The following is a 14,272-nucleotide window of genomic DNA, read 5'->3' on the forward strand; positions in this document are numbered from 1 at the left end:
GGTGATTATCTAGAGTATTTAAAATCACTGTTGTTTGTACTTTTAACTATTAGCGATCTCCAGTAAGTTTTTTTTAATTTATTTGTTTTTAAGATTTTGCTTATTTCTGCCCTGGCTGGTATAGCTCAGTGGATTGAGCGTGGGCCTGGGAACTAAGGGATTGCGGTTCAATTCCCAGTCAGGGCACATGCCTGGGTTGCAGGCCAGTTCCCAGCAGGGAACTCATGAGAGGCAGCCATACGTTGATATTTCTCTCCTTCTTCCCTTCCCCTCTAAAGATAAATGAATAAAAAATCTTAAAAATTTTTTTTTGTTTATTTCTTTTTAGAGGGTTAAGGGAGGGAGAAAGAGAGAGAAACATCAATGTGTGTTTGACTTTTGTGCACCCCCCCATTGGGGATCTGGCCTGCGACCCAGGCATGTGCCCTGACTGGTAATCAAACTGATGACCCTTTGGTTTGCAGGCTGGTGCTCAATCCACTGAGCCACAGCAGCCAGGATGTTCTTTTCTCTTTTCTTCTCTTTGTTTAAAGCAATTTATTTTCTTTGAAAGAAGGTTTTATGTATGTATTTTTGGAGAGATGGGAAGGGAGAGAGGGAGAGAAACATCGATGTGAGAGAGAGACATGTATCAGTTGCCTCTTACACTCCAACTGGGGACCAAGCCCACAACCCAGGCATGTGCCCTTGACTAGGAATCGAACGTGACCTTTCACTTTGCAGGATGATGCCCAACCAACCGAGCCACACTGGTCAGGGCTCCAATAAGCTTTTGCAGAAGTGCCTCAGTGCGGCCGCAAGCAGGTTGTCTGCCCTGTAACTTTGAGTGTTCTGTAATGGGGGTGATGACAGACCCACCAGCTGTCCCGGAAGGACCCCGAGGCCAGGTACCTGGGGCCACGCTGAGTAGTTATATTGACTTGGTGGTCTGTCCATCCTACAGGACTGATGGTGGGATGCTCCTTTGCGAGGGTGACAGAGCCCAGCAGTTGCCCTCGTGAGCGAGAGCCCCACACTTTTCACAGTGGGAGCAGTAGCTGCATGTTGGCTCCGGAAAGACCATGCTTTGCTTCTGCTGCATTGGGGTGCACGGCCGAGCGTCTCGGATAATGCTGCAAGGGCAGTGATTTCCTTTTACTAAGCAAGCCAGAGCTTACACACTTGTCATTCATCTCTTCATTTGTTCATTCACTCACTCGTTCGTTCATTCACTCATTCATTCATTCATTCAACCAGTCTTCACTGAGCACCTGCTGTGTTCCAGCCCCCCCTACATGGGCCCGGTGATGAACGCATGAGTCTCAGACCCTGGTCTGGCCCAGGTGGCTCAGCCTGGTGAGGAAGGACAGGATGCGGGTCAGCACAGGAGAAGCCTGCAGCTCCACCTTGGGGGGCAGGTGTCAGGAAATGCTGCCTGGAGGAGATAACTGTTGGCTGAGCCCAAGGGACCCAGGAGAGGTGGTTCTAGGCTGCAGTGGAAAAGTGAGTGTGGCTGGTGTCAGAGTTCAAAGATGGAGGGTAAGGTCACTGGCTGAGAGGGGTGGGGATCGCTAGCCAGTGGAGAAGGCATTGGTATGTCACCAGATGGTCAGGGGCTGGAGCTCTAAAAAGAGCCCAGCAGCTGCCCTTGGGGAGAGAAGGATGGCCCTCAGGGGTCACAGGCTCCTCCCCACCTTGCTGTGCTTGCTCAGAGGAGGCAGCATCACTGGGAAGAACCCAGATGTGGAGCTGGGTGATTTGGACACATCACTGCCCTCTGGGGCTGCAGCTGCCTCTTCTGCCAGCAGGGGTGACGGCTACTTCTGCAGGATCATGGGGAGCATCGGAGAAAACCGGCCCGTACTCAATGAATGGGACCTGCTGTGGCAGCAGGGACACAGGGGACGCTCCCTCCTCCACTGCAGGCTCGCCCCCCGTGGCCTGCAGCCTTTCCCAAAGAGTGAATTGCCACTTAGGGCACAAACAGGTTGCAACTGATGGTGGTAAAAGGGCTGTTTCCAAAAATATCTGCGAGTGTCCTGAGCCACGCTGGTTGTTCCATGGGAGGACATCCCAGTGTCCTAGTGGGAATAAGCCACCTGGGATGGAAGCAGGAGGGGTGCTGGGCCGCCCCGCCCGGTACACCAAAGAGACCAGGCCGTTGCCCCAGCCAGGCCCTGAAAAACACACCCGGAGGACCCAAGAGAGGGATGTCTACCAAACCCCTGACCCCTCCTCACCACTGCCCGGCACAGACAAAAAGAAGAATGTCTGAGAAAATGTCGCAGCCTAGAGGGGCCCAAGGAGATGAGTCGCCTGTTGCATGGGGTCCCAGGGCAGAGATGGGGAAACTGAAGAATCTGAGCACAGTGTACGTGTTAGCTAACGCGCTGTTGGTGCTGGTTTGTTAGCCATGACCTCGCGTCTCACTGAGATGTCGACCGTGGGGGATGCAGAGTGCCAGCTACATGGAGACTCTCCTGCTGCCCTCGTGACTTTCCCTTAAACCCAAACTGCTGTAAAACCAAAAGCTTATTTTATTTTTTTTCGGGTTTTCCTTAAAAAAAAAAAAGATTCTATTTACTTACCGTTACAGAGACGGGACGGGAGAGAGGGAGAGAAATATCGAAGTGTGAGTGACACATCCACCGGTTGCCCCTCTAACTCCCCCAAAGGGGGACCTGGCCCACAACCCTGGCTTGTACCCTGACTGGGAACCGAAGCCCGCCATCAATCCGCAGAACTAAGGCTGGCAGCACCCAAACGCTTCTTTTTGAAAGTATTGTAGTTCTTTACAAAGGGCTCCCCTTCCCCAAGCGCCCTTAGGTTCTGCTTTCGCACGAAGGCCCCTGCACCCGGCCTCTGCCTTCTTTCCCGGGTCACCTCCTCGCCGCCCAGGCCCTGCCCTCCACTTGAGGCCGGCTCCCAGGGAGCACCGTCCAACCCCGTAGTTCCTTGGCATCTGGTACGCCCACTCCCCTCCTTCGGCTAGTTCGGCCCTTTTCTCAAAGCGGTGGTCGACTGCTGGTACTCCGCCTGCGTTGGGGGGGGCGGCGCTCCTGACCCGGCACACTGGGCCGGCGCACCCAGCCTCCCCTCAGTGCCCCCAACCTTCCGCGCTGGGCCCGGCAGGGCGGGACTCTGGTGCGCAGAGGAAGGAGCGCGCAGGTGGCTGAAGGGGAGGTGGAGGGCGAGTGATGCCCCAGTGCGGGGCGGGGAAGGCACCCCCAGCCCCGTGACCCCAGAGAGGGTGGAAAACGGCGCCCCCAGCCGGTGCCGCCCTAAGCCCAGGCCCCGACCCCCAGACCAGCCCCGAGGCCTCCCCAGCCCGTGCCGCCCCCAGCACAGGTCCCGCCCCCAGCCCCGGTGCCGCCCCATCGCAGGTGCTGCCTCGGCCCATCGTGCGATGCCTCAGCCCCGCCCGGCTCCCTAAGGCCGGGGCTCGGTTTGTGCAGAGGGCTCAGGACGCGGTGCAGCTTCGGACACAGCGCGGTGAGTCCCGGGGCCGCGGGCGCGCGGTGCTCCCTCCTGAAATCCGGCAGGGCAGCCCTCCCTGAGCCTCCGTTTTCTGGGGCCTTGCGCTGTGTGGACGCGGCTTTGTAGATCGAGGCCGTGTAGACGTGTGGACAGGCTGTGTGGACAGAGACGGGCTGTGTAGACGCCTCTGGGATGTCTGAGTGTGGCAGTGCGTGTAGACGCGGTGCACTTGCGTCGTGCACACTGCGGGCAGGAGGTTCCCACGGGCTCCCCATCCCTAAGGCAGTTTCCGGCATTTCTGTGAGTTAATGGGACTAAAACCAAGGGTGGTGCCTCAGCCCGGAGCCTTGGGGGCTGGGGAGCTGGGGCTTCCCAGGACCCAGATGAACAGAGATGGGTGAAGACTGCCCTGTATGGTAAAGAGTGACTCCCCCACCCCCATCCTTTGTGTCAGCCTCTTAGTTGCTGGTGAGGGACTAAATGACAGCGATTTGGGGGTAACAGTTGGGGAGGGTGTGGTCTAGGTCTGGAACCGGGAGGGTGGGGTTGTCTTTGCTTGGGGAAGGGGCTGCCGCAGCTTCTGTCACTGGTTGCAGGAAATCCCCTCTCAGCACAGTTTGTGTGGTGTCCTCAGAGCTCCCCTGGTCCCCTGGTTTTCCTATTTCCTGTGACTTGGCTGAGGATGGCTGAGGTTCTCGCTCTCCTTACCCAACTTACAGGGAACAAAGCCAGGCTCCTGGGACCCCTCAGGGGAAGGCGTGGTCTTTGGCATGCCCGAGGTTTGGGGAACATGTGTTCACATCCACACAGGCCTCCCGACTGACCCATTGGTGGCTTCTTGCTGAGACAGTGAAGGGGAGCCTCTGTGAGCCTGAGCACACGATTGGAGCAGGCCATGTGTTGTCACCATGGGGCACGGTACCTGGCCAGCAGGGGCAGGGGCTTCCATACCTTCTGTCTGTGCCCATGGGGTGTGACCTGCAGGCCCAGAGTCCACCCACCTGCCTGCTGCCCTGGCCCAGTGTGGTGTGCGTGTGCGAGGTTGCATGTACCTGTGACATGGTCATGACTGTATGTGGTTGTCATTGCATGTTTGTATCTGTTGTCATGTGTGTGTGGTCATGTCATTGTGTGACATGTGTTTATGTGTTTATGTGCCACTGTGTATCTGTGCAACTGTGTGGCACATGTGTGTGGTTGTGCATGCAATGATAGTGCGTGGTTGTATATGGTTGTGTAAGTGTGTGTGGTTGTGTGGTGGTGTCATTGAGTGTGTGTGGGGTTGTGTATGATCAGGTGCGTTTGTGTGTCTGTATAACTACATTTGTGACCACATGTGCTGTGTGTACGTCTTTGTTGTAGCAGCGTGTGGTCGAATGAGGTTGTACCTCTGGTTGTGTGTGGTGTGTGGACTCCCCCTTACTGGTTTCCTAATCTGGAAAGTGGCACCAGGGCCCACCGCTGCTCACACGGACCGAGCAGCCACACAGCTCGAGCCCTTGTTGCAGCAGGCAGCCCCCTTGTCCCAGCAAACAAAAGCCCCGTGCACTCATGCAGCGCAGATTTGGGAGGCCCCCAGCCCACCCTGGCTCTCCAGGGCCATTCCTGCTGAGTGTCCGCATGCTGTTCAGGGCTTTCCTTGCAGAATTCTGAAGGTTTAAACTGCCAGCAGGAGTCAAACGTGTCACTGGCAGTCTGCAGGCAGAAGCACATTGGACGGCCTTTCATGAAGGCTGGGGCTCTGACTCGGGACAGCCTGCTGCCAAAAGCTCTGCTCCTGTTAGTGTGGCTGTCCATCCAGGGCAGGGGGCATGGGCCATGCTGTGGTGGGGGGGGGGGCTTTAGAGCGAACGGTAGAGGCAGGTGCTCCCCGCCAGCAGCCAGGCAAGTCCTGTTGGTCCCAGAGGAAGCTGGGACAAAGGCAGGGGGTGCAGAGGCCGGGGTCACTATTCTCGCCCTTTGGGAAGGAGAGGGACAGGCAAGGAGGGGGTGCATGTGGTCAGAACCACATGGATGGTGCTTTCTCGTCCCCATCTACGTGACTCACCGGCCTTACCTGGATAGTGGGGTCCTGGGGTAGCAGAGACCCATTTCATGATAGAGAAGATGTCAGCCAAAGGGAAGGAATTCCTGAAGTTTTAGGAACTGTATGTGTGTAAGAGAGGAGGGGAGAAGGGGGAGACACAAAGACAGAGAAATATAGGGACAGGGACAGAGAGGCAGGAATGGACACAAAAGGCAGGAGACAGAAAGACAGACAAGCAGGGAGAAGACAGAGAGACGGAGAGAAGCAGAGAGAGACAGACATGTAGACGCAGAGACGGACAGACAGATGTGTAGAGAGACAAAGACTGAGAGGAGACAGCCTCCCTGAGGCTCAGCTCTGCCATCTATAAAATGAGGACAGTGTGGACCCTGGCTGGTGTAGCTCAGTGGATTGAGCGAGGGCCTGCGAACCACACGATCGCGGTTCGATTCCCAGTCAGGGCACATGCCTGGGTTGCAGGCCAGTTCCCAGCAGGGGACTCATGAGAGGCAACCATACACTCATATTTCTCTCCTTCTCTCTTTCACTTCCCCTCTAAAGATAAATAAAAGTGTTTTTTTAAATTTTATTTATTTATTTATCTTTAGAGGGGAAGGAGAGAGGGAGAGAGACATCAATGTATGGTTGCCTTTCATGCGTCCCCTGCTGGGAGTTGGCCTGCAGGGAACTGGCCTGCAACCCAGGCATGTGCCCTGACTGGGAATCGAACCACGATCCACTGGTTCGAAGGCCTGTGCTCAATCCACTGAGCTACGCCAGCCAGGGCTAAATAAAATTTTTTATTTTTTATTTATTTTTTAAATTTTTATTTATTTATTTATCTTTAGAGGGGAAGGGAAGGAGAGAGGAAGGAAACATCAATGTATGGTTGCTTCTCGTGCATCCCCTGCAGGGAACTGGCCCCTGCTGGAAACTGGCCTGCAACCCAAGCATGTGCCCTGACTGGGAATCGAACCGCGATCGTCTGGTTCACAGGCCTGCGCTCAATCCACTGAGCTACACCAGCCAGGGCTTAAATAAAAGTTTTTTTTAAAAAATGAGGGGGGCGGCTGCACCGCGCTTGGCGTGGGTGCCGTGCTCTCTGCTGCTCTCCGCACGAGTTCCTCTCATCCACGTAGGCGCGCACGGGGAAATGGCTGCCCAAGGTAATTATGTGGACCTGTGGGCTCTAAAATTCATGCAAAGAATAACCTATTCAGGCTGATATCTGCATAAGGCTTTGTTGTTTTACCCACTTTACCCACCTGTGTCAAATAAAGAAAATGATTCCGGAATAATTTTAGTAACAAAGATTGGCAGAGATGGTCCCCATCCAGCCTTCACCCAGCTTCCCCTGGTGTTAAAATCTTATGTAATCGAGCACAATAATCCCGACTAAAAAATTAACATTGCCAGCCCCCTCTGAGACTTTATTCTATTTTCCCGTGTTCCCACTCATGTCTTTTTTTTCCTGCCTGAGATCAAAGCCGGGGACCCACATTGCATTCAGGACCTGCATTCACTTTAAATCACAGAAGTCCTGAGTGGTTGGAAGTTTCTTTCTCAGATCTGCACGTCTCCATCCATTTTCCTGGGTATCGCCTGTGTGTATCTGCTTCTCCCCTGGATGCCCCCCCATGGGATCTCCAACCCCCTTTCCCCTGTGCACATTATAAAGCCACAAGGGCACAAGATATCATCATTGCAAATAGTTTTCTCACAAATACTCTTCCCATGAAAACCAAACAAAAAGTCCACAGACAAAAAGGGAAGACAAGCAGACCAAACTTATTAAATTTCCTTTAGGCTTGCTGAGTGATTTATTGCGTGAAGTTGGGGCGAAGTGGGGGAGGTTTTCCTGGCTTGGCCTGAATCTGAGGCCAAGGTTGGGGAGAAACGGGAGAGGCCGCGGTGCTGAGAAGCGATGCAGGTCCCACAGGCGGGCTTCGGCTGCAGGGGGACAGAAGTGGGGGACACGTGGGAGGGGAGATTCCAAAATCACCTGGGACTAGGACAAAGACGAATGGCACACAGACAGGCGGGCCAGATGGCTGGGGAGTTGAGAGTGGGTTGGGGAGCAGTCTGTGTGGCCAGGGCGGAGCTGAGGGGGAGTTCTGGGTCAGGGGTCTGCTCAAGCTGCTGGCTGACCCTGCTTGGGAGAAAGGGAACCCAGGCGCTCTATTTCCCCTTGAGAGGCTGAACCGCTGTTTCAGCCATTAGAGGCAAGGAGACGATGCAGGGTGGCAGACAGGAGGCTGGGGACTAAGGAGGACAAGAAGGGGAAAGCGTGCACTTCCTGGGAGGGAGCGCAGAAAGCCAGACAGAAGGTCATGGGCTCTGGAGTCCCGTGTATCCGTTAGTGGCTGCCACGTAACAAATGATCCCCAAAGTTAGCAGACTGAAAACGAACACTTATCATGCCGGTTTCTGTGGGCAAGAGTTGGAAAGTGCTTATCTGGCGGTTCTGGCCGAGGCCCCCTCAGTCAGGCTGAGCCTGGGGCTGCGTCAGGCTCCACGGGGCTGAGCAGCGACTGTAGGAGCGCTCCCTCGTCGGTGGTTGGCTGGTGGTCCCTGCTTCTGTCCATGCCTGGCCCCTTTGGAGTGCTGCTTGGGCATCCTCACGACCTGGCAGATGACTCCCCCCAAGAGTGGCCCCGGAGAGGCCCCGGAGACGGTGAGGAGGAAGCCATGCATCTTTTATGACGTAGTCTTAAAAGTCACCTTCCGTCATTTCTGGTACGTTAGGAGCGAGTCGTTAAGTCCAGCTGGCACTCAAAGGGAGGCAAACCTGGCTCTGCCAAAAAGGGTGGCAAAGGATTTGTGGACACGCTTTCAAACCACTGCGTTGTGTGACCTTGGGCAAGCCGCCCAGCTCCTGCGTGCCTCCGCTCCCTCTCCCGGCAGAGTGCGGCCGGCCCCCCAGCAGAGGCCACAGAGAGTCAGGTGCCGCACGTAAGCATTCGGTGCGATGCGTCTCTCACAGGTCTGGTTCTCCTGAGGAACGACGTGCCCACTGCAGTCATCACAGTGGAACCCTGGAGCTGTGAGGCCAGAGTGCAGGGCAAGGCAACTCGCTCTCTTCTTGGTCAAGGTTGGGCTAGAGAGTGGAGAGAACATCCTCCCTGGCTCCCTGCTGGAAGGATCAGCCACTTCTCCCAAAGGGACTCTAAGGGACCCCAGGCTCTGCACCCTGGAAGAAACCTCCCTGCCATCTACTCCCATGAGAACGGGTTGCAAAACTCAGGAGAAAACAAACAAAGCAGGGGACGTGGAGGGGACTGCCAGGAGGCAATAGATAAGCACATCAGGTTCCAGGGAACAGAACATGCAAAGGCCCTGAGGCTGGGCCGTGCGGGGCGTGTTTGAGGAATGAGGTCCAGGTCTATGTAGTTGGACCCGGAGGCGGGAGGAAGTAGGAGCTGAAGAGAGAGACCGAAGATCGGGTGGGACCACGGAGAGTGAGAACCACAGGGAGGTTCAAGCAGACGCTAGATGTGGCTGAACTCAGATTTGAGGTGGCGAAGGTGGAAGCAGCCTGCCCTCGACGAGGCCAAGGCAATGCTCTCCTCGTCCCAGGGTGGAAATGGTGTGGGTGGCCCGATTCTAGGCATGTTTTGAAGGCGAGGCTGACAGCATTGTCAGGTGGACCGGATGGGGGCTCTGGGAAAGCTGTCCCCTCTGACCCTTGGGTCTGAGTGTCTGTAGAAACAGCGTTTCTGTCTGAGATCGGAAACTGGGGGTGGGGGGACAGGTGTTGGGGGTGTAAGAAGAGCTATCAGTTTGGTGTGTGTCAGATCTGAGACGCTTGTCATTGGGTTGTAATGACAAGTTAACACAAATATGGTGGCTTGAAACAGTTCCTGTTTATGAGCTCACAGTTTGACGCAACTCATCTGAGTCCTTTGCTCAGGGTCTCCCGAGGCTGTGGTCAGGCAGCTGGCTGGGCTGTGCTCCACCATGAAGGCCTGCCCGAGGCAGGGCACACTTCCAGGCTCGTTCAGGTCATCGGCAGCAGGTGAAGGGCCCAGCTCTGGCTGGCTGTCCGCTGGTGGCACTCTCAGCTCCCAGAGGCCACCCGCAGTTCTTTGTCCCTAAGTTCTCCGGCATGCCGCTTACTCCATCAAGCCAGCTCCAGTCTGCTAAAACAGAGTCTTACATACTGTCCTATAATCATGACAGTGATGTCCCATCACCTCTGCCATAATCTATTGGTTAGAGGCAAGTCACAAGTTCTGATCACGCTCAGGGGAGAGGATTACACAGGAGTGTGAGCACCAAGAAGTATGGATGATGGGGGTCATCTGAGGTCACCAAGCAGGAGGTTCCCAGAGCATTCAGACCTGAGTCGGGAATTCAGAAGGTGAGTCTGGGGCTGCGTTCATGGCCATCAGGGATGCTATGAAAACCCAGGCTGGAGGCCGGCACACAGTTGCAGGTGGTCCCTGAAAACAGTTATTCAGTCTTTTTAAAATGGCCTATTTTTTAAACGTAAAGAAAAAAATTAAGGAAATTCAGTCGCTGACATGTGCAAGAGGAAAACAAATAAGAGAATGCAACTTTTCAAATAAACGGGAGGCAAACCAGCGTTCGAAATGGCTGCTGTCCCTAGGGCCCAGGTCCGGGTGAGGCAAGCAGGGCCCTCGCCCTGGGCACAGCGTTTCAGGGGACGCCGAAAACTCAGTGACCCAGAGAAACAGTGTCGAAGTGCAGCATTGTGAACTATCGAGCGAGTGCAGAGGAGTCACCCGTGAGGCAAATACCCACATTTTAAGCGAGACAGGCCAGGACAGGGCTGGGATTAGGAGGAGGAGAATGAGATGAGTTGGGCAAGTACAAGGTCAGGTCTGGTCTTTAGATAAAATGTTGCTGTTTGGTGGATCATGGACTTGGGGCATTCGTTTTGATTTTTAAAAATTGTTGCATGAAAATGTTACTCAGCTCATGGACTGAGGTTGTTGGTGCCTCTGAGATTTTGTCCCTTGAGGCCAGTGCCTCAATCACCTCTTGCTAGGCCTTGGCCTTGGCCTTGGCCTCCTCCCAGAAAGCTCTGCACCTGAGGTTTACTCTCTTTTTGGAAACGAATGCTGGCAAGCATGAGAGTGGCATTAAGGACATGCTGGCTTTAAAACGAGACTGTCCGTGTCACCGCCAGGAGGCTGCAGACAGACGTTCTTTCTGCCTCGTCCACAAGTATGGCTTAGCTCACAAAGTCCTCTTGCCTAGCACCTCCTTCGTGAAACCCCAGATTGTTCCAGACCTTTCCTGGCAGATGAAGACAGGAGGAGAAGGCGGTGGCCAGACGTTCTGATTTCCAGGTTCAAGTTGAAACAGTTCCAGGAGGCCCTGGATGATCAGTCACCCCAGGTGGGAGTGACCCGCTCAGTGACACACCAGCTCTGTTGAGTTGGGGCGAGAGTCAGGCCTTCTGCCTCCCACCTGGGCCAGCGGCCAGCGGCCAGTGGACAGCGGACAGCGGCTTGCGTTGAGCCGGAGGCTGGTTGAAGCACAGGCTCCAGTGGGGCACGTCAACGCTAAGAATTCACAATTCGGTTCTGTGCTACATCTCGATCCCCTGGATCTCGGTGGACCTTCAGATCTCAGATCTGGCACCAGTCCTTCTCAAAGCCGTCGGGACCCTTCCTGGAACCGGGGACAGCGCGTCCCTCACCCACTCGTCCCTCTTGTGTTACAACTGCACATTCACTGTCCAGCTTTGTCCGGGGTGTTCTCACGTATCTCTCAGGCTCAGGTGGTAACTTATCCTCCTGTGTGGCTTTCAGAAAAATTACGCCTCGTCCTGTCCAGGGCTTTCTCTCGGCTCCGCGTGGCCGCGCGGGGCCAGCGTCGCCCCCGTGCTCTCTCTTGTTTCTCGTAATCGGCTATCTTCCCTCTTTCGACTCGGCTTTTGTATCCCCGTCTCTCCCACCCCCAATCTTTGCAAAGCATAAAATAAAGCAAATTCTGGAGGAGATCTGCAGTCTGAGATTAGGGGTGTCGAGGATCTTCCAGATCCTTCCACCCCTTTGCCCCTCTCTTAAGCAAAACACCCACTTGTCCGAGACAGGCTGTCTCCATTCCAACCAGGTGAAAAGAAAAAGATACATCTAAACAGGCATATTTGGTTTTCATCTACCCAACACCGAATCATTTATTGCGCTGACGTTTTTTAGAGCCCTGAAGGAACTGTACATCTTGGACGGAAGTTTACTTCGATATAGAAATCTGGGAGTTGGGGAAGAGTCGGGTGTTAAATGGATGTCTCCTTACGGTTTGTGGATTAGCCCATGAGGACTCCCGCTTCCCTTCTCCACAGGACAGGGGAGAGACAGCAGGCCACGCGGGTCGCTGCCTGGCGTGCTGAGTCTACTTTGCAAAGCTAATAAGCACCCGGCCCATTTCTTCCTTGGCCACATTGTTGGCTTTTCACTCAAGCAGCAGGTGCCTTGTGTCCGCCGGCTGTTTGCAGAGACTTTGCCGGGAGATGAGAGCCGTGGAAGGCGCAGAGGCGTGGGTCTGTCCTTGAAGAACTCGTGGGCATCACAAAGGCTCTGTAAAATGGGCATGTCCAGGTAGAACTTTATTATTGGCTCCCCAGCCAGCCCCTGGCAGCTCCACTCTACTTTCTGTCTCTGGATTTCATGGCCCTGAGGCCACCAATGAGTAGAATCACACAGTGTGTCGAGACTGGCTTATGTCACTGAGCATAATGTCCTCAAGGTCCACCCGTGTGGCAGCAGGGGTGTGGACTTCTTCGGGAGCAGAATAGGCATGAACTTTATTCTGTGGAGGGGGTGGATGCTGAGTGATGAGCTGGGAGGGCTCGTGGCCAAGACTGTAAACTGGGTGCTGAGGGCAGTGAAGGGCTGCCGAGGAGAAGGGAGGCAAGGCCGTCATGTTTGTACACATCAGGCTTCCTCCCCCTGCTCACAGCTGGCATTCAGGGCACCCTGGGCACTGTGACCTGCTGATCAACGTCTCCGACCCCCACCCACTCGATGCCCGGGGCACCCCCAGTTGCAACAACTATAGAGGTACCCAAATGCCGCCCAGTGTCCCCTGGGGGCCGAATCATCCCCAGGTGAGAACTGCCGGTGTGGGCAGATATCTCTAGTTGTATGAACAAAATGGACAGGAAGGTGCAAACCTGAAGTTAGCAAGAAAGCCACTAGCCCAGGAGAGGGGTGAAGGCCAGGAGAGCTGGGCTGAGCAGGTAAAAGAAGTAGACGGTCTGGCCAGATGTGGAGGTGACCGGCAAGGAGCAGAAGGAGGAAGGAAGAGTGACAGAAGACCCTGGGGCTGGTCTAGAGTGTCAGCCCCTGGGAGAGGTGGCACCAATTAGATGGAGTGGTACTGTGATCCGCCGGCCGGGGGCCGGGGGACTGACGACCAATGGGGAGGGAGGGGACAAACACTGCGATTAGCAGGTCTGGTGGCCAGATGGGTTGGGCACCATGACTGCCAAAGAAAGGAATTCTGGGGAGACAAATATGGCATTGTCACCCGCATGCCATGGAAAATTAGCACTAAGGGTATACACCGGATCAACAACCAGGGGTAATGAGGCCTGAAGAGGTTCACTGCCTCAGAGGGTCACCGATTAGCCAGGTGGAGCTGCAATGTGGACGCTGGTCTTCCGATGACCAGCATTCCTCCCACGTGCCCCAGAGAACAGTGCGGGAAGGACAGGCCTGCTTTTCAAGGTGCCCTTCCTGCAGATGCCCAGCGCCCGGGGCAGCACCCCACCCCCTCTCCTGGGTCAGCGCTGCCCACAGAGCCTGCGGTAGTGCCTGCCACTGCTGTGACAAAGTGGATCGCACAGGGCTGTCCCCAGGGCTGTCCTTCCAGCTTCTAGAGGCGCCACATCCCTGGCTCGTGGCCCCTTCCCTGTTGTCACAGCCAGCAGAGCAGCCTCTTCCATCTCCGACTGACCCTCCTTCTCCCTCTTACGGGGTTGTTCCCTGTGAGGACACTGGGTCCCCCAGGGCATCTGGGGTTGTCTCCATCTCGGGGGCCTTGACTTAATCCCACCTGCTAAGTCTCTTTACCATGCGAGGTGGTGTGTTCACAGGTCCTGGGACCAGGATGGGGATGGCTTTGGGGGGGCTTATTCTGCCTGTCACAGTGCCCACACAAAACGCCACTTCTATGGGAGCACCAGGGAGACTGTCAGAATTTTTGGATCAAACAGTCACTGCCTTTTCTGAGCCTTGCTTGGTTCAAAGGCAGATTTTGGAGCCTGATTCTTATCTGCTCTCCACCAGGCCTGCCAACTGCTAGATGAGGTTTCTCTGCCCCTCGAGGAGGGCCACGGCGGGGTCGGGCCAGGGCACGGACGCCCCAGCGCGGGAAAGGCTCGGAGACAGCAGAGCCGGCCCGGTGAGCTTCTCCCAGGTCTCCTCGTTTGTTCGCAGATGCCCGTTGCTGGCCCCTCGTTCTGGGTGTGTCAAGTGGAAAGAGTCCCAGGGGTTCTGAGACTTGAATTGTCTCCTGCACCAGCTCGTTCTTCTCGCATTCCGGTTTCTAGTAGTTACTCTACTTTCGCTCTCTCAAATTTTTTCCTTCCTTTTTATTTTTTATAACAGATAGTTCACCATTGTAACTATTTTTAAGTGCACAGCTCAGTGGCACTAAGCACATTCTCATTTTTGTGCAACCCTCACCACCTCCACCATCTCCAGAACTTCCCCATCTTCCCACACCGACACTCTGTCCCCGTTAAACCCTAATTCCCCCTCCCCCAGGCCCTGGCTCCCACCATCTACTTCCCGTCCCTGTGGATCTGACCCCGCC

Source organism: Sturnira hondurensis, unplaced genomic scaffold (genome assembly GCF_014824575.4).
Source record: "Sturnira hondurensis isolate 20B ecotype Veracruz unplaced genomic scaffold, ASM1482457v3 Scaffold0003693, whole genome shotgun sequence".
NCBI lineage: Eukaryota > Metazoa > Chordata > Mammalia > Chiroptera > Phyllostomidae > Sturnira > Sturnira hondurensis.